We start from the raw sequence: 21,434 nt of genomic DNA on the forward strand, positions 1-21,434 counted from the left end.
CAAGGGTGAGGTAGCTCCATATGTACTACATGTTCACCATGCATCATTAAAAGAAAAATGAAGGACAGGAGGTTAAGTATAATATATACAGGTGGCGCTAGTGGCAAAGAACCTGCCTGCCAGTGCAGGAGACGTAAGAGACGCAGGTTCGATCCCTGGGTCAGGAAGATCCCCTGGAGAAGGAAATGGCAGCCCATTCCAGTATTCTTGCCTGGAGAATCCCTTGGACAGAGGAGCCTGATAGGCTACAGCCGATGGTATCGCAGAGTCAGACACAACTGAAGCAACTTAGCGCAGCACACACATACATACACATACTCACAAATGCCAACATAAAGCCCTTCAGCTCACTAAAGGGAGGGATTGTGTCTTTCAAAGTGATATCTTGATATCTCATCAGGCCTCTTGCTACCTCATTGTTTAAGGAACTTTTTAAAAATTTCTCCTAATAGACCATTCTATTATCCTTGCATTGTAACATGTATCCTTGCATGTATCCTTGCATGTCAAAATAGTTTCTTGTACTTACACAAAGTCCTTCCCTTCCATGAATTCTGAGTCCTTTTCTAGATGTTATGCTATTAACCTACTATTTAACAGAAAAGGAAGCAAGGCTTAGAGAGATTATGTGTCTCGGCCAAGGTCACCCAGCTATTAAATGGAACACCTGCCTAAGGTCAAAGCCCTCACTCCTAATCTCTACTCTGCAACAGTTGGTATTTAATAAATACTAACAACAACAACAGCAACACTGCTAAATGGATTCCCATCATTTCCTTAAAGCTCCTACTCGTTATCCCAGAATAGATGTTACTTCTTTTAAAACAGTTTTTATTGAGATATAATTCACACACCATACAATTAAGTGTACAAGTCAATAGTTTTTAGTGTACGTTTTCATATCAAAGAGAAATACCATACCTTAGCAATGATCCTGCCCCCACGCCTCTATCCCTTCAGCCCTAAGTGAAAGTAAGTGAAAGTGAAAGTCACTCAGTTGTGTCCAACTCTTTGTGACACCATGGACTATACAATCCATGGAATTCTCCAGACCGGAATACTGGAGTGGGTAGTCATTCCCTTCTCCAGGGGATCTTCCCAACCCAGGGATCGAACCCAGGTCTCCCAAATTGCAGGCAAATTCTTTACTAGCTGAGCCACAAGGGAAGTAAACATCAACCTATTCTCTGTCTCTATAGATTTCCTTTTCCTGGACATTTCATAAGAATGGGCTCATAAAATGTGGTCTTTTATTATTGGCTTTTCTCACTTAGCATATGTTTTCAAGGTTAGTCCATTGTGCACCATGTATTAATTTCTTTTTATGGCTGAACAATATTCTGTTGTATGGATATGAACATTTTGTTTATCCATTAGTCCATTGATGGATATTTGGGCTGTTTTCATCTTTTGCTTGTTATGGATAATGTTGCTATATAGATTTATGTACAAGTTTTGTGCGGACATAATGTACTTATTTCTCTAGGGTAGATATCTAGCAATTGAATTGCTGTGTCATACAGTAACTCTATGCTTAATTGTTTCAGGAACTGCCATATTGTTTTCTAAACTGGCTGACCATTTTACCTTTATTGTGTATACCGCTGTATACTTACCAGCAGTGTGTAAGGGTTCCAATTTGCCCATATCCTTGACAACACTTTATTTTCTGACTTTTTGACTGTAGCCATTTTAGCAGAGGTGAGTGATATCTTATTGTGGTTTGGATTTACATTTCTCTGATGGTTGATGATATTGAGCATCTCTCCATGTGCTTATTGGCAACTAGTATATATTACTAGGAGAAATGTCTATTCAAATCCTTTGCCCATTTTTAATTGGGATATTTGCCTTTTTATTATTGAGTTGTAAGAGTTTTATTTGTTTTTTTTTACCAATTGATTTTTTAAATTAATTAATTAATTTATTTTACTTTACAATATTATATTGGTTTTGCCATACACTGACTTGAATCTGCCATGAGTGTACATGTATTCCCCATCCTGAACGCCCCTCCCACCTCCTTCCCCATCCCATCCCTCTGGGTCATCCCATTGCACCAGCCCTGAGCACCCTGTATCATGCATCAAACCTAGAATTGTGATTCGTTTCACATATGATATTTTACATGTTTCAGTGCCATTCTCCCATATCATCCCATCCTCGCCCTCTCCCACAGAGTCCAAAAGACTGTTCAATACATCTGTGTCTCTCTTGCTGTCTCGCATACAGGGTTATCGTTACCATACTTCTAAATTCCATATATATGTGTTAATACACTGTATTGGTGTTTTTCTTTCTGGCTTACTTCACTCTGTATAATGGGCTCCAGTTTCATCCACCTCATTAGAACTGATTCAAATGTATTCTTTTTAATGGTTGAGTAATAGTCCATTGTGTATATGTACCACAACTTTCTTATCCATTCGTCTGCTGATGGGCATCTAGGTTGCTTCCATGTCCTGGCTATTATAAACAGTGCTGCGATGAACATTGGGGTACACGTGTCTCTTTTGATTCTGGTTTCCTCAGTGTGTATGCCCAGCAGCAGGATTGGGTCATATGGCAGTTCTATGTCCAGTTTTTTAAGGAATCTCCACACTGTTCTCCACAGTGGCTGTACTAGTTTGCATTCCCACCAGCAGTGTAAGAGGGTTCCCTTTTCTCCACACCCTCTCCAGCATTTATTGCTTGTAGACTTTTGGATAACAGCCATTCTGACTGGCATGTAATGGTACCTCATTGAGGTTTTGATTTGCATTTCTCTGATAATGAGTGATGTTGAGCATTTTTTCATGTGTTTGTTAGCCATCTGTATGTCTTCTTTAGAGAAATGTCTGTTTAGTTCTTTGGCCCGCTTTTTGAGTGGGTCTTTTATTTTTCTGGAATTGAGCTGCGGGAGTTGCTTGTATATTTTTGAGATTAATTCTTTGTCCATTGCTTCATTTGCTATTATTTTCTCCCATTGTGAAGGCTGTCTTTTCACCTTGCCTATAGTTTCCTTTGTTGTGCAAAAGCTTTTAATTTTATTTATTTATTTATTTATTTTTAAGCTTTTAATTTTAATTAGGTCCCATTTGTTTATTTTTGCTTTTATTTCCAATATTCCAGGAGGTGGGTCATAGAGGATCCTGCTGTGGTTTATGTAGGAGAGTGTTTTGCCTATGTTCTCCTCTAGGAGTTTTATAGTTTCTGGTCTTGCATTTAGATCTTTAATCCATTTTGAGTTTATTTTTGTGTATGGTGTTAGAAAGTGTTCTAGTTTCATTCTTTTACAAGTGGTTGACCAGTTTTCCCAGCACCACTTGTTAAAGAGATTGTCTTTTCTCCATTGTATAGTCTTGCCTCCTTTGTCAAAGACAAGTTGTTCATAGGTGTGTGGATTTATCTCTGGGGTTTCTATTTTGTTCCATTGATCTATATTTCTGTCTTTGTGCCAGTAGCACACTGTCTTGATGACTGTGGCTTTGTAGTAGAGACTGAAGTCAGGCAGGTTGATTCCTCCAGTTCCATTCTTCTTTCTCAAGATTGCTTTGGCTATTCGAGGTTTTTTGTATTTCCATACAAATTGTGAAATTATTTGTTCTAGTTCTGTGAAAAATACAATTGGTAGCTTGATAGGGATTGCATTGAATCTATAGATTGCTTTGGGTCATATACTCATTTTCACTCTATTGATTCTTCTGGTCCATGAACATGGTATATTTCTCCATCTATTTGTGTCCTCTTTGATTTCTTTCATGAGTGTTTTATAGTTTTCTATATGTAGGTCTTTTGTTTCTTTAGGTAGATGTACTCCTAAGTATTTTATTCTTTTTGTTGCAATGGTGAATGGAATTGTTTCCTTAATTTCTCTGTTTTCTCATTGTTAGTGCATAGGAATGCAAGGGTTTTCTGTGTGTTAATTTTATATCCTGCAACTTTACTATATTCATTGATTAGCTCTAATAATTTTCTGGTGGAGTCTTTAGGATTTTCTATGTTGAGGATCATGTCATCTGCAAACAGTGAGAGTTTTACTTCTTCTTTTCCAATCTGGATTCCTTTTATTTCTTTTTCTGCTCTGATTGCTGTGGCCAAAACTTCCAAAACTATTTTGAATAGTAGTGGTGAGAGTGGTCACCCTTGCCTTGTTCCTGACTTTAGGGGAAATGCTTTCAATTTTTCACTATTGAGGATAATGTTTGCTGAGGGTTTGTCATATATAGCTTTTATTATGTTGAGGTATGTTCCTTCTATTCCTGCTTTCTGGAGGGTTTTTATCATAAATGGATGTTGAATTTTGTCAAAGGCTTTCTCTGCATCTATTGAGATAATCATATGGTTTTTATATTTCAACTTGTTAATGTGGTGTATTACATTGATTGATTTGCAGATATTGAAGAATCCTTGCATTCCTGGGATAAAGCCCACTTGGTCATGATGTATGATCTTTTAAATATGTTGTTGGATTCTGTTTGCTAGAAATTTGTTATGGGTATTTGCATCTATGTTCATCAGTGATATTGGCCTGTGGTTTTCTTTTTTTGTGGCATCTTTGTCAGGTTTTGGTATTAGGGTGATGGTGGCCTCATAGAATGAGTTTGGAAGTTTACATTCCTCTGCAATTTTCTGGAAGAGTTTGAGTAGGATAGGTGTTAGTTCTCTAAATTTTTGGTAGAATTCAGCTGTGAAGCCATCTTGTCCTGGGCTTTTGTTTGTTCGAAGGTTTCTGATTACAGTTTCAATTTCCGTGCTTGTGATGGGTCTGTTAAGGTTTTCTATTTCTTCCTGGTTCATTTTTGGAAAGTTGTACTTATCTAAGAATTTATCCATTTCTTCCAATTTGTCCATTTTATTTGCATATAGTGCTGATATATATATATATGATATAGTTTCTTATGATCCTTTGTATTTCTGTGTTGTCTGTTGTGATCTCTCCATTTTCATTTCTAATTTTGTTGATTTGATTTTTCTCCCTTTGTTTCTTGATGAGTCTGGCTGTAAGAGTTTTTATATACTCTGAATATAAATCCCATGGATACATGATTTGTACATATTTTTTCCCATTCTGTGGGTTATCTTTTTACTTCCCTGATGGTATACTTTTAGAAAATTATTTATTTTATGTATTTAGTTTTGGCTGAGCTGGGTCTTTGTTGCTTTGGGTGGACTTTATCTAGTTGTAGTGAGTGGGGGCCACTCTCGGTTGCAGTGCACAGGCTTCTCACTGCAGTGGTTTCTTTTATTGTGGAGCACAGGCTCTATGTGCACAGGCTTAAGTAGTTGCAGGAAGCAGGCTCAGAAGGTGTAGCTTGCAGGCTCTAGAGCATGGGCTCAGTAGTCCTGGCGCCAGGCCTAGTTGCTCTGCGGCATGTAGAATCTTCCCAGAGGAGGGATTGAACCTGTGTCCCCTGATTGGCAGGCAGATTCTTATCCACTGTGCCACCAGGGAAGTCCTGTGGTATACTTTGATGCCCTCCAAATTTTAGTTTAGATGAAGTTTAATATATATTTTTTATTTTTCTGCTCATTCTTTTGGTGTCAAGATTGTGAAGATTTGTACCTATATATTTTTCCCCTAAGAGTTGTATCATTTTAAATCTTACATTTAGGTCTCTAATCTATTTCTAGTTAATTTTTTGTATATGGTATGAGATAAGGGTCTCATTTCATTAGTTTGCAAATGGCTGTCTAGTTGGTCCAGGACTATTTGTGAAAGGACTATTTTTTCCCATTGAATGGTCTTGGCATCCTTGTCAAAAATCAGCTGAAACATAATTTTATTTCTGGACTCTCAATTCAGTCCTATTGACCTATATGTCTATCATGTGACAGGATGACACTGCTTTGATTACCATTGCTTTGAAGCAATTCTGCAACCAGGAAACATGAGTCCTCCTATTTTATTCATTTCCAAGGTTGTTTTGGCTATTTAGGGTCCCTTGCAATGCATATGAATTTTAGAATAAGCTTGTCAATTTCTACAAAGAAATCAGCTGGGATTATGAAAGGGACTGCATTGAATCTATAGATCAATTTGGGAAGCATTACCATTTTAACACTATTAAAATTTTCAATTCATGAACATGGGATTTTTTTCCCATTTAATTGCATCTTCTTTAATTTCTTAATGGCATCATTTAATTTTCTTCTTTAATTTCAATAGTAGTTTGCAGTTTTCAGAGTATCGATTTTGTGCTTCCCTTATTAAATGTATTTCTAAATATCTCAGTCTTTTTGATACTTTTATAAGTAGAATTGTTTTCTTAATTATCTTGTTCTGATTGTTCATTATAAGTGTATAGAAATATGGTTGTATTGAAATATCTTTGTATATTCATCTTACATCTTGCAACCTTGCTGAATTGTTTGTTTTGTTAGTTTATCAGTGGATTCCATAAGACTTTCTATACATCAGATTATGTCCTCTGGAAATATAGTTCTAATTCTTATTTTTCGATCTGGATGCCTTTTATTTCTTTTTCTTGCCTAACTCTCTTGGCTAGAACCTCCAGTTGTAATGTTGGATAGAAATGGTGACAGCACATATCTTTGTTTTTGCTCCTAATAATAGGGAAAAGATATTCATTGTTTTAGCATTAAGTGTAATGTCAGTGGGGGGCTTCCCTGGTAGCTCAGCTGGTAAAGAATCCACCTGCAATGCAGGAGACCCTCGTTCGATACCTGGGTCAGAAAGATCCCCTGGAGAAGGGATAGGCTGCCCACTTCAGTATTCTTGGACTTCCCTGGTGGCTCAGATGGTAAAGAATCTGCCTGCAGTGTGGGAGACCTGAGTTTGATCCCTGGGTTAGGAAGATACCCTGGAGGAAGGCATGGCAACCTACTCCAGTATTCTTGCCTGGAGAATCCCCATGGACAGAGGAGCCTGGCAGGCTACATACACTCCATGCAGTTACAAAGAGTCAGACATGACTGAGAGGCTAAGCACAGCACAGCACATAATGTCCATGGAGGGTTTTTGTAATAACTTTCATTATGCTTAGGGAATTCCTGGTTTGGGGATGCTAAATCATGCTTGCATTTTGGGATAAATCTTTTGGTCATAATGTATAATTGTTTTTATATGTTTCTAGATTTGTTTTCCTAGTATCTTGTAGGGGGATTTTTGCATCCATATTCATAAGCAATACTGGTTTGTAGTTTTTTCTTGTCATATGTTTGTCTGGATTTTGTATCAGGGTAATACTGGTCTCACAAAAAAAGAGGATAAAGGTTTCCTTTTCTGTTTTGTTTGTTTGTTTGTTTTTGTTTGTTTTGAAGAATTTGTGAAGGATTCTTCCTTAAATATTTGATAGAATTCAGCAGTGAAGCCATGTGGCCTAAAATTTTATTAGTGGGTAGTTTTAAAAAATGTATTACTAATTCAATCTCTTCATTTGTTATAGGTGTATTCAGATGGTTTATTTATTCTTGAGATAGTTTTGGTAGTTTGTGTTTTTCTAGGAATTTGTCCATTTCTTCTGTTATCTAATATAAGGGCATGTAATATTTCATATTATTCATTTATAATCTTTTTTCATATCTATAAGGTCAGTAATACCAACCCCTCTTTCATTTCCAATTCTAGTAACTTGACACACATTTCTCTCTTTCCCTCTCACCCTCTGTCTCATCAGTCTAGCTGAAGATTTGTCAACATTGTTGATCTTTTCAAAGAATCTGCTTTGGTTTCATTAGTTTTCTCTATTCTCTATTTTCCATTACATTAATTTCTGCTCTAATTATTATTATTTCCTTCCTTCTGCTTGCTTTATGCTTAGTTTGCTCTTCTTTCCCAGTATCTTAAGGTGGAAAGTTAGGATGTTGATTTGAGATCTTTCTTCTTTTTTAAATACAGGCATTTAAAGCTATATATTTCCCTTTATACAAGTTTAGCTTTATCCCATCATTTTGAGTACATTGTGTTTCTAAATACCAAAGTTCCACACCATAAGTTCTGGTATGCTGTATTCTATGTTTCATTTTTCTTTAATTTCAAAGCATTTTCTGATATCCAAAGAACAAATGTTCTTTGATGCATTGGCTATTTAGGAGTGTTTTGCTTAATTTCCAGATATTTGTGAATTTCCTAAATTTTTTTCTGTTGTTGATATGAAATTTTATTTCAGTGTGGTCAGAGAACATATCTTCTATAACTAACTTCTAATCATTTAAATTTATTGAGGGTTGTTTTATGGCCTATTACATGGTCTACCATGGAGAATGTTCAATGTGCACTTGAGAAAAATATGTATTTTGCTGTTGTTGGGTGGCATATTCTATATGTCTATTAGGTCTAGTTGGTGCATGGTGTTCTAACATCTTCTATTTCCTGGTTGATCTTCTGCCAAATTGATCTATTTATTATGAAAAGTGGGTTATTAAATTCTCCAACTATTACTATTGAATTATCTATTTCTCCCTTTTTTATTGTCAGTTTCTGCTTCATACATTTTGGTCCTCTGTTATTAGGGGCATATATATTTATAATTGTCATATATTACTTATATGTTAACTCTTTTATCATTAAATTCCCTCTTGCTTCCAGTTTTTTGTTTGGCATGGAAAAAACTTAGAAGTAGTTACTCTATTGTAACAATAAGTAAAGAGTTGAATAAACTGAGAATCAAGAACTCCTCTTAGATCCATTAAATGATTGAAGTCACAAAGCAAATCCCTGCTCCAGACAGGTGACAGACAGGCAGATACACAGAATCACAATTTGCTAGAGTAAAATCTATAAACAGAAACTTCCCCAGGAACCAGTACTGATATAAACTATATACTATAGTTATATACTATAGTTTATATACTATAAACTATAGTTTACGAATTGCTAGAAGCTCAATGTGGACAAGTCTGAGATTTAAAACTCCAGAGAGGCCCAATTTAAGGGGTGCACTCACACTTTTAGAGACCTATGAGGTTTTCACAGTGAATATTAGAGAAAACCTCTTTGTCCTTCTGGAAGGGGAAGGGGAAAGTAGGCATTTTTAAGTGTACCCAGAGTGTTCTATTCTTCTTAATAGTCAAGAAGAACTATTTTTTACCAGAGCCTAATTAGAATTTTCTCCTTCGCCTTTCACTTCTTTTCTTTTCACAGCTATTTGTAAGGCCTCCTCAGACAACCATTTTGCCTTTTTGCATTTCTTTTCCATGGGGATGGTCTTGATCCCTGTCTCCTGTACAATGTCACGAACCTCCGTTCATAGTTCATCAGGCACTCTGCCTATCATATCTAGTCCCTTATATCTATTTCTCACTTCCACTGTATAGTCATAAGGGATTTGATTTAGGTCATACCTGAATGGTCTAGTGGTTTTCCCTACTTTCTTCAATTTAAGTCTGAATTTGGCAATAAGGAGTTCATGATCTGAGCCACAGTCAGCTCCCGGTCAAAATTCTCCAAGCCAGGCTTCAGCAATACATGAACTGTGAACTTCCAGATGTTCAAGGTGGTTTTAGAAAAGGCAGAGGAACCAGAGATCAAATTGCCAACATCTGCTGGATCATCGAAAAAGCAAGAGAGTTCCAGAAAAACATCTATTTCTGCTTTATTGACTATATCAAAGTCTTTGTGTGGATCACAATAAGCTGTGGAAAATTCTGAAAGAGATGGGAATACCAGACCACCTGACCTGCCTCTTGAGGAACCTATATGCAGGTCAGGAAGCAACAGTTAGAACGGACATGGAACAACAGACTGGTTCCAAATAGAAAAAGGAGTATGTCAAGGCTGTATATTGTCACCCTGCTTCTTTAACTTCTATGCAGAGTACATCATGAGAAACGCTGGGCTGGAAGAAGCACAAGCTGGAATCAAGATTGTGGGGAGAAATATCAATAACCTCAGATATGCAGATGACACAACCCTTATGGCAGAAAGTGAAGAGGAACTAAAAAGCCTCTTGATGAAAGTGAAAGAGGAGAGTGAAAAAGTTGGCTTAAAGTTCAACATTCAGAAAACTAAGATCATGGCATCTGGTCTCATCACTTCATGGCAAATAGATGGGGAAACAGTGGAAACAGTGTCAGACTTTATTTTTGGGGGCTCCAGAATCACTGCAGATGGTGATTGCAGCCATGAAATTAAAAGACGCTTACTCCTTGGAAGGAAAGTTATGACCAACCTAGATAGCATATTAAAAAGCAGAGACATTACTTTGCCAACAAAGGTCCATCTAGTCAAGGCTATGGTTTTTCCAGTGGTCATGTATGGATGTGAGAGTTGGACTGTGAAGAAAGCTGAGTGCTGAAAAATTGATGTTTTTGAACTGTGGTGTTGGAGAAGACTCTTGAGAGTCCCTTGGACTGCAAGGAGGTCCAACCAGTCCATCCTAGGGGAGATCAGTCCCTGGGTGTTCATTGGAAGGACTGATGCTGAAGCTGAAACTCCAATACTTTGGCCACCTCATGCGAAGAGTTGACTCATTGGAAAAGACCCTGATGCTGGGAGGGATTGGGGGCAGGAGGAGAAGGGGCTGACAGAGGATGAGATGGCTGGATGGCATCACCGACTCGTTGGACATGAGTTTGAATAAACTCCAGGAGGTGGTGATGGACAGGGAGGCCTGGCGTGCTGCAATTCATGGGGTCGCAAAGAGTCAGACACGACTGAGTGACTGAACTGAACTGAATTAGAGTTTTATCAGAGCCTAGCTGACCTGGGGGAAGGACAATATCCAATCCCAACACCTCTCTCATCATCCTGTCCCAACTAAATGAGAACGAGGTGAGGCACTGAAAAGCACTTGTCCTGTCCATATGCAGTTGTTAGGTTCCTATTATTGCCAGTTGATTAATCTACTATTTTTTAACTGTGTTCTTGGGCATCAATTGCTCTGCAACCTAATTAAATCAAATTTGGGCTCCCTTGCAGGAAAAGTTCCAAAGGTCAGTGTTTAATATTTGTTCCAAACAAAGAAGGAGAACTCCCCACAGCCATCTTCTTACCTGACTTTTTAAAACATATATTTATTTATTTATTTATTTGTCTGTGTCAGGTCTTAGTTGCGGCACTTGGGATCTTCATTGTGTCATGTGAGATCTTTCATTGAGATACATGGACTCTCTAGTTGCAGCACACTGGCTTAGTTCCTCCAAGGCATGTGGAATCTTAGTTCCCCAACCAGAAATCAAACCCATGTTCCCCGTATTGCAAGGGGGATTCTTAATCCCTGGACCACCAGGGAAGTCCCCTTACCAGACTTTTTTTTTTTTCAAAAAAAATCTTTTATTAATAATAATAGCACATTTGAATTGAATGTTGATTGGGCATCAATGTCAAAAATACTATATTTTCATTAATCTTCAAACCAATAACAACTCTTAGAAGTAGAGATAAAGAGACTTCATGTATAAAAATACTTCATGGTATTTATTTGCCTAAGCCTGGAAGTGGAAAAGACAGGCTTTGAGCCCTCACTCTCCAAATGCAAACTATTACCCAGTGAAATGAACAACTGCAAACTTTTTAATTTGCCTTCTGCTAGGGAAGATGTTTTTCCTCCTAGTTCTCTGAAGGGTACTGTCTTTCCCTTTAAAAGAACGTTACCTGACTTTTTAAAACAATCTAGCCAGCTTATGGCTACCTGGTATCTTCACCAAACCCCTGAATCACTTCCCAATTGCCTCCACAACAACCATTCTGTTTTTAGAGCAACTTTGGCTTGAATGCCTCCATGCTTTGTTGCAAATAAAGTAAGTTCCATTGGGGAAATTTTAGCACCTATATGATTCATGACTTTCTTCTCTCCCCAGGCAAAATCTCTGAGCCAGGGCTCTGGATCTGGGGGTGGAGACAACAGCACTTTTATCTTTGAATGACACTTGTGCTTTAGTACCTGATGTGTTAAAGTAGGCAGAAAGAAACAACAGCCTGATGTTCTCTCACCTTGCTTCTCATAGTGTGGAACCACACCTTACAGCCAAACCAAGAGTGATAAGGACCCCAGTATTCTCAGTGGTACCATACCCACAGGACAATTTCCATTCTATTAGTGAGGGCTGGTTCCTCTCAATTGCACTCACCTGGAGCCTAACCTTGCAACCTCAGTAGTTGAAACAGGATAAGAAATACTGATATACTCCTCTTCTGAGAAAGAAATCACCATGGCAGTGAGCTGCAGGAAGAGGATATCCTGTGTTCTTGGCTGATAGTTAGGAGTGCAATTTTGCTTCCTTTATTTACATTTACATTACATTACAAATGTAATGTAAAGGAAAAAGGGAGAGGTCTAGGTTCAAATACCACAGACTCATATTTCTTGTGAAGTTTTTATAGATTTTCTTGAATAGATAGTTTTCCACTTAATGGTTTCCCTTAAAACCTTTCTAAAGCCTTTAACTTGTTTTGCTTGTTTTTTTTTTTTTTATGAATTTCACTAGTTTCACAGGAAAGCAGATCCACAGAGATCCTCACATTGTCATAGCAGAAATTGACCTCCTAGACATTCCTTCTTCCTGGAAGACTTCACTGGCAACTGAGTTAGGTCCTCTTACTCAGTGCTGTAATCTCCCCTTCAGTACTTATCGCACTCTCCTTGTTTCCTCTCACTAAACTATGTGCTACATAGCAATATGAAGGTTATATCTGTCTTATTGCTTTTTATATCTCCAGGGCCTGGAGCATAGTAGATGCTTAATAAATTATGATTGAATGAAAAGTATATTTCTGATATTTTAATTAAATGGAAAGAACTGTGTCCTAGAAATCAGAAATGTAAATACAGTACTGAGATTGAGATGTGAAATGGGCAGGCAGTGCCTGCCACAGAAAAGGCCTCAAATAATAGATGGATAAAAGAAAGAATGAGAAATAGATTTGGGACTTTTAAAAATTATTTATTTATTTAATTTATTATGTTTTGGCTGCATTGGGTCTTTGTTGCTGCACGTGGGCTTTCTCTAGCTACAGAGAGCAGGGGCTACTCTTCATTGTGGTGCTTGGGCTTCTCATTACAGTGGCTTCTCTTACTGCAGAGCATAAGCTCTAGGTGCATGAGCCTCAGTAGTTGCAGCATGCAGGTTCAGTAGTTGTGGTACATGGGCTTAACTGCTTCATGGTGTGTGAGATCTTCCTGGATCAGGGATCAAACCTCTGTCCCTGGCACTGGCTGGCAGATTCTCAACTACTAGACCACCAGGGAAGTCTGGGACTTATTAATAAATGAAACTGAGTAGAGGGCAAGAACATGGACTCTAAGAACTAAACTGTATGTGTTTGAATTCCTGTTCTACCACTTCTTATCTGTTGCATAGCCTTGCTGTCCTACAATACTATTATTTGTAAAATAGGGGATGATATTAACACCTACCTCATAGAATTTGGAGGAGAATAAAATGCAATAATGAATATACATATACAACACTTTTTGATATATACCAGCATTTATGTAAGTGCTGTTTTATTTCATTTTCATCACTATGTATTTTTAAGGAAACTAGGATAATTCTGTATATACTATTTCATAGCCTGAATCTAAAAGAAAAATAATTAATGATTTTTCCCTTCTACTTACAAAAAGAATACCTTGTCCTCTGAGATAATTTAGAAGATAGAGGTAATCACCACTTGATGTCCAGCATTAGAAAAACATTTTTAATCTCAAATATGAGGACAAGTACAATAAACGGAAAGGGATGAGGGAGGAGTGGGAGTGCAGGAAGGGGTCATCAAGTCACCAGACGTAAGTCTCTAAGTGTAAAATATGGCTCAAGATACTGTCATGCTACAATGCCTAAGTCTTAGATTCATGGTGGGAAAAGTAGCCCCTGACTCAGGAACTGGGGCAGGGGTGTAACATGGAGAGGAGGAACGGAGGAAGGGAAGAATGTGTGAGTGTGTGTGTGTGTGAGAGAGACAGAGTATGTGTTAGCTTACTGTTTAGTTATAGATAAACTTGGGGTTTCCCTCATGGCTCAGTGGTAAAGAAACCACCTGCCAAGCAGGAGATGTGGGTTTGATCCCTGGATCAGGGAGATGCCCTAGAGAAGGAAACAGCAACCCACTCTAGTATTCTTGCCTGGGAAATCCCATGGATCTCTAATAGATAGTGAGGTCCTGAATATTTGTTGATTTCACACTCAGATGTCTTAGCCTTATGGCTTTGTACTTATATAATACAAGATCTCTTGAATGAAATATTGAATACATTATCTTTCAAATGTTCCAAATTCTTAAAGTAACATCTTTAAAATTTTATCACGTCTGTTCTCAGTTCTTCAAAGTTCTTGGCATCAAAATTATAATGGCCATAGCTTATTGGGAAGCTAAAATAGGCATAATTTCCTAGATTTTTAATATCTGGCTTCAATTTGTTAATATGTGCTTACATTTAGGAAAAAAGAGAGAAGCACAATAAGACTGAAGCACTGAAGCATTGGAATGACCCATAGAGAACCATTCTAGGCAGGAACAGAGATATCCACACCCACAGAGCCCACCATGTGCCAGACTATCTGCTTTCAATCCTTGCACTCACCCATGAGAGTATAATGAGAGGAAAACAGGACAATAACTACAATCCAACTGGGTACCTTTCCAGCCAAATACGTGTGAGCTATATATCATGGCAATATGCAAAAAGATCTCAGCAAAAATGAGTTGCCTCTGATAGAATATTAACCTGATATCACCACAGTTTGATTGAAGTGTAGCTAGTTGAGGCAAAATCACAAAAGAGTCTTATTTTTCCAATAGCTCCTCAACAGTGCTCTATTATCCCCACCCTCCACTTTCTACTGGATAATAAGCTTCTTTAATTGTATCTCAGTCCTGTTCCCCAACTTTTCAGTTACTTTTGCTTATTAAAATATTTCAGTTAAACTGTTAAAGGTTTGGTTCTGTGTCTTTTTAAAGTTTATTTTTTCTTGAAATATAGTTGAATTACAATGTTGTGTTAATTACTGATGTGAAACAAAGTGGCTCAGTTATACATATATATTACATGCATTCTTTTTCATATTCTTTTCCATTTTGGTTTATCACAAGGTATTGAATATAGTTCCCTGTGCTGTACAGCAAGGCCTTATTGCTTATCCATTCTATATATACCAATTTGCATCTTGGTTCTATGTATTTTAAAACACTGATATCACTTTTGATTCAGAATTCTCCTCATCCCTCTAGGAGATCTAATTTTCTATCTAGAGTCTATCTATCTATCAGTTACCAATTATAAGGTCTATAGACTGACTGTAAGTCTATAAGCTTACATGATTATGTAGCCTGGGAAGTTCCATGATGTGCTGTCTACAAGCTGGAGAGCCAAGAAAGCCAGTGGTGTACTTTAAAAGCCTGAGTGTTGGAGAGCTAACATGTAGATGCCAGTCTGAATTATAAGTCCTGAGAACCAGGAACACCAAAGGCAGGAGAAGATCAAAGTACCGGCTCAAGCAATCAGACAGAGAGTGAATTCCACCTTCTGCTTTTCTGTTTTATTTAGGCCCTCAGTGGTATTAGATGATGTCTACCTGCATTGGGGAAGGCCATCTGCTTTACTCAGTTTACCAATTCAAATGCTAAACTTTTCTAGAAACATCCTCACAGACACACTCAGAAATATTATTCAGTCAGATATATGGGCATCCAATGGCCTTTTGGATTCATAAAATTAACAATCACACCCTTTTCCCTGGTTTACGCAAATGACTTGACAGTTTGAAGAAGAGGGATATAAAGACAACTCTTTATGTGAATACTGAGGGTAAGATTGCTATCCCACATGATTAATCATCACTGAAGCTCAAGCTTGATTTCTAGAGAACCTGCTGCTAAGGACTCACATCCAAGCATCTCCCTTTCAAGTGTTTCCTTGGAAGACTGGGCCATATCTTGTATGTGACTCTTACCTCATAACCCTCACATGGAATTCCTATAATTCATAGGTCTCTTTGTCCTAGTCTGTATCAGTTTCTGGTAAATCTGTATCTCAATAACTCCCCTCTTCCCAACTCTAGAACTTGTAAGCATGGTAGGATTTATTTTTCATGCTTATCCAGAATTGGGAAATTTGGTAGGGGATTAATCTTAGCCCTTTCTCTACCTGGCCACACCACAACATCATCTTTCAAAAATGTTCTTTCCAGGCTCCCATAGCATCTAGGTAGCTCAAAATCCCAATGGTAATGCAGATATCCAGCAGAGGAATAAGTGAACCTTAACAAGTGATGGGAAGAATTGACTCATTGGAAAAGACCCTGATGCTAGGAAAGATTGAAGGCAGGAGAAGGGGACAACAGAAGATGAGATGGTTGGATGGCATCATTGACTCCATGGACATGAGTTTGAGCAACCTCTGGGAATTGGTGATGGACAGGGAAGCCTGGTGTGCCACAGTCCATGGAGTTGCAAAGAGTTGGGCATGACTGAGGGACTGAACTGAACTGAACATCTTGTAGATATCCCTAAACTTTATGTACTATTCTTTTGGGGTCCCATCTCTTTGGCTTTGGTGAAGGAAACCGATCAAGTGGCTGGTTCCACTATAATTATAGGAGATAAGGAAAGGAAATAGGTTCTTTTCACAAATACTGCACTTCCCCAAACATGAACACAGGTTCCTCCTTCCCAGTACTACACTACTCTTCACCCTCTCTGTCTTTCAGGGCACATGAGTCCCAAACTAAGACTCTTATATCCTTCCAACTCAGCCTTAGAAATTTAAAAAAATTTTGTTCTCAACAGGTTGTTATCTACTTTCAACTCCTCAGAAAACACCAAGGACAAGAAAAGATCTCAATCAACACCTCAACGCTTTAGTGAAGACAACATCATTACAAGGACAAATTTCACCTATCTTTATTATTTTTAACTAATTTATTTTTAATTGAAGGACAATTGTTTTACAGAATTTTGTTTTCTTTCTGTCAAACATCAACATGAATCAGCCATAGTTCACCTATCTGTAAAACATCACTTCATTACAACCAACGTCCCATGTAGCATAAACTCTAATCTTGGAAAAATACACAAAAGCATGTTTTCATCCAAGAAAATTTGGTGGTTTCAAGCAAAAGACTAATCCAAGATGGATCAAAAAGATAATAGCAAAGAATTGAGCCACTGAGAGAACCAAAAATCTACTTTTCAAATTTTGTATTCAATGGTTGCATGTGTGCTCAGTCTCTCAGTCATGTCTGACTCTTTGTGACCCCATAAACTGCAGCCCACCAGGATCCTCTGTCCATGGGATTCTTCAGGCAAGGATACTGGATTGGGTTGCCATGCCCTCCTCCAGGGATCTTCACAACCCGGGGATTGAACCTGCATCTCTTACATCTCCTGCATTGGCAGGCGGGTTCTTTACCACAAGCATCATCTGGGGAGGCCATTCAATGGTTATGTCATAGCAATTTGCCTACTTTCAGGGGATTCTTTCTAGGTAATTTCTAATTTTCATAAAAGTTTTTCTATATTGCTGTAAATATAGTCCCCTGAATGAAAAGCAACCTATTAGCCTCAGTATGCATGCTGCATGCTAAGTCGTTTCAGTTGTGTTGGACTCCTTGTGACCCTATGGACTGTAACCCGCCAAGCTCCTCTGTCCATGGGATTCCTCTGTCCATGGGAGTGGGTTGCCATTTCCTTCTCCAGGGGATCTTCCTGACCCAGGGATTGTCTCATGTTTCCTGCACTGGCTGGCGGATTCTTTACCACTAGTGCCACCTGGGAAGCCCCATTAACTCAATAGTGGATATATCAGTCAACAAATATTCACCTACCGGGGTCCAGCCCCAGCAGGATCCAGGGGAACCCTCAGGATGAACGGCATCGGTGAGAGAGAGACACGTAGGACTGGCCTTGATAGGGCTAAGTCTGTGAGGGGGAGAGAGAGAGAGAGAAAGAAAGAGACCAAACCAGGAATATGCAGCAGAGTCTGGCAGTTGTTTTATTTTTCACCGTAGCCTTTATACCCTAAGTTGGTACATTTCTAAGGGGCAGATAAGCATACAGACTTAGTTTAACATTACATCAGCTTGTCCTTCATGAAACCAGGTGTTCTCTGTATATTTTTTATTTACAAAAGTCTTTTCCCATAGATTTTTTGTACCTTATCTTCTGGCCTTGAGGTTAGCAGAAAACAGAAAAGTGGCAGTCTCATGGTACAGCAGGTTGCAACATAATAGAAATACAATCTTGTTAATATAAAAGTCAGTCTTTTTGCAGAAATTCTTAGCTAAATTTATCTAAAAAGTTTAGCACACAAAGACTCTGCGGCTCTGGTGAGGCAGCCCCTGTTTAGCACTCCTGGTTAAAATTAACAATTATCTTATTGTTTTTACACTAGGGCTAAACTCTTATTTTACTATATCTTTAACTATATTAACAATAGTTTCCACTGCACAACCTCAGCACATTAACATCAATCAAACGTTGATCTAATAACCACTTTTAAAACAATATTTTTTGTATTTTCTAATAGGGCTTCCTCACCCCCCAAAGGGCTCTGTGCCTATTAGGGCCTTTTTTAAGGTATATGTATATGTATAATATCTTTTGGCTTTCAGGCCTGTTAACAATTTATGGTTTGCACCTGGTGCAACTTTAAGCAACTTCAGTAGCCGACCCTGTCTTTTTTGTGGTTAATCTATTTTCTTTCTATTAGGTGTCATCTCCAAGGGAACTAGATAGGATTACATTTTCATGGAACAGAAATGCAAAGGATTGCAAAAACAGCAGATATGGCACAAAACAGGCTCTTAGTCTAAAAGTTAATTACCTGCAAGAAGTCACCAGCTGATCTCTATCTAAACTATTTTCTATTAGGCGTATATGTGGCTATAATATTTGTGGGGCTTTTTTCACCCCGCAGAGGGACCTATACTTAATAGTTTCTTTTGTTAGCGTACTGTGCTTAGGTTGTTTAGAACAATCATGAACATTTTCTGCAATGAGAGCACACATTTATCAAATAAGCCAGAATGCCAGCAAAAGGGTTTGAATTGAAGCATTTCCTTCATCCCTGGCTCCTTCATAGGGTACCAGCGTCCAGGAGATTTATTAATTAGGGTTTTAAGTTGGTCTTCATTCAGTGAAAGAGGAGCAGGAGAGCTCTCGGCAGGCAACACAAGAATCTGCAGCAGGGCAAACAAGAACAACAGCAGAAAAGGGGGGAGGATATAGGGTAGGGTAGAGGCCAAGGCCAACCTGGAGGGTCCCTTATCCTAGACGGCCTTGCCTGTCAGGTATTTTCCTCGTGACCTCATCATGGATGGGGTCCCGGACGGCCTTGCCTGCCAGGTATTTTCTTCATGACCTCGTCATGGGCGGGACCTCCCATAATGGCTCCCGACATTCACCAATCACCTACTTGGTACAAAGAATTCTGTAAGTCACTGACTTTGCAAAGTAGAAGACAGCAGATGAGTTTGGGACCCTCACAGATTTTAAAGACAAGTGTATCTAGCTAAGAACAGAACTATGCTTTGCCCACTCTTTAAACCTTGTTAGAAACCATCTAATAATAGTAAAAAAAAAAAAAAAAAGTAATGAATCAACTTTCACTGATGATTCTTTAGGCTCTATGGTACTTACTTGAAATATGTGATTTATTTCTAATAATCCCTGTTTCACAGAGGAAGCACAGAGACCCTGATAAGTAACTGACCCAAAGTCATACATCAGTACAAGTAGCAGAAACATGATTTAAACCCAGACATGTCTGATACCACAACTCATGCCTCTAATCGGCATGATTCCAATGGGTATCATTAATAGAGCTACCTATATGAAGAGTTGTTAATTGTGAGAGAGAATTCAGGAATCACTAGCATTCCTTTAAAAGACAATTACTTTTAATTTGAGCTTTTGGAGCAATATATCAATGTTTCTTTATCTCTCTAAAATTAGTATATATGTGAAATATATATGTGTGTATGTATATATATATATATAACACACATATATGTCAGATAGATAGATACATGGGCTTCCCCAGTGGCTCAGCAGTAAAGAATCCACCTGTAATGCAGGAGATATGGGTTCTATCCCTGGGTCAAGAAGATCCCCTGGAGGAAGGAGGGCAAGGCAACCCACTCCAGTATTCTTGCCTGGAAAACCCCATGGACTGAGGAGCCTGGCAGGCTCCATGAGGAGTCCATGAGGTTGTCATTGTTTCGACATGTCCATGAGATCACAAAGAGTCAGACATGACTGAGCATGCATGCATATATACATAATTTTATATATTTCAAACTACATATGCAGTAGGCATATACTCTTCCTTTATTCAGTGTCCCAGCTAGTTTAGCAGGGTGGGAGATTACATAGGCTTTTGGAGCCAAAGGGCTTCCCAGATGGCATAGTGGTAAAGAATCCACTTGCCAATGTAGGTGATACAAGAGAGACAGGTTCAGTCCCTGGGTTGAGAAGATTCCCTGGAGGAGGAAATAGCAACACACTCCAGTATTCTTGCCTGGATAATCCCATGGACAGAGAAGCCTGGCAGGCCACAGTTCAGGAGGTCTCGAAGAGTCAGACACAACTGAAGCCCCTGAGCAAAACTAGAGGCAGTTAGCATTTGCCTGGCCCATCTGGTCTCAGTACATATAACTCTTTTGGTTCCTTGGACACAACCAACACTTACTATTTTTAAATAATAATGCCATTTTCCTAAAGGCATCTCTATTTTGTAACCATGATTTTTAAAAATAGTTTTCAGTTATTTCAAGTCGAAAAAATGAACAGTTATACTCAAAGTGAGTTTCAAGTTTAATTGCTTCACATACCCCATGCCTATTTCTAATATTTTTTGGAAACATTCACATTACAAAAAACATGTCTTTGGAACTTTTACCAGTTGTATACTTAATTTCTGAGATCACTCTAAGGAAGTATGTGTAGGAGTGCCTTCCCAACTTTGGAAAGGAAAGCAGAAAATAAACAGCCTCCTTTTTTTTTAAAGGCTCCTTTCCTCCAAAGACTATGGTATCAAAAACATCACATAAATTTACATAAAATGGTCAAGGTCTGACAACTGGACTTCAACCTCAAGATTTACTTTACAGATCATTTTGAAAACAACTGTATTCAGGAAGATACTTGTATTTTTTCAAAAGAAGATTTCAAAATAAAATGTTTCCAAAATGTTGTTGATGTTGTGTGGTGGAGTCCAAAGAAAATATTTTCTGAGTGGTACCGGTGAACAAACAAAATCAAACAATTAGGCTTTTTCTTTCCGCAGGATGCAGCATTTCTTTAAAAAATGAAACCTTGTAATTTTTAATTTTTTGATGGCATGCTGACTTTTTTAAAAAAAGAAATAAAGAGAAATTATTAGGAAGGATATATACAACCCACTCTACCTTCTCGCCTCTCTGACAAGTTTCTTGCTCCCTCCCCACCCTAACCTTCAACCTAAATGTCCTAGAAGAGTATGAATTCTGGGCACTTGGTGGGCAATGGCGGGGCGGGGTGGGGAAAGACTTTGGTCAGTGAGAAGAAGAAAGAG

The 21,434-nt window shown here is 38.3% G+C and overlaps 1 protein-coding gene across 1 annotated transcript in view; it reads left to right on the forward strand.

Moving 5' to 3' along the window:
• TCEAL9 (transcription elongation factor A like 9) overlaps positions 1 to 17,088 on the forward strand; it is a 22,317-nt gene extending 5,229 nt beyond the window's left edge. The window contains exon 4 of the transcript XR_006267763.1: positions 16,670 to 17,088. The gene's annotated coding sequence lies outside the window, so the exon portion shown is untranslated. The remainder of the gene's footprint in view (positions 1 to 16,669) is intronic.
• Positions 17,089 to 21,434: the final 4,346 nt, after the last annotated feature.

The sequence above is a fragment of the Cervus canadensis genome, chromosome X, assembly GCF_019320065.1.
Source record: "Cervus canadensis isolate Bull #8, Minnesota chromosome X, ASM1932006v1, whole genome shotgun sequence".
Taxonomy (NCBI): Eukaryota; Metazoa; Chordata; class Mammalia; order Artiodactyla; family Cervidae; genus Cervus; species Cervus canadensis.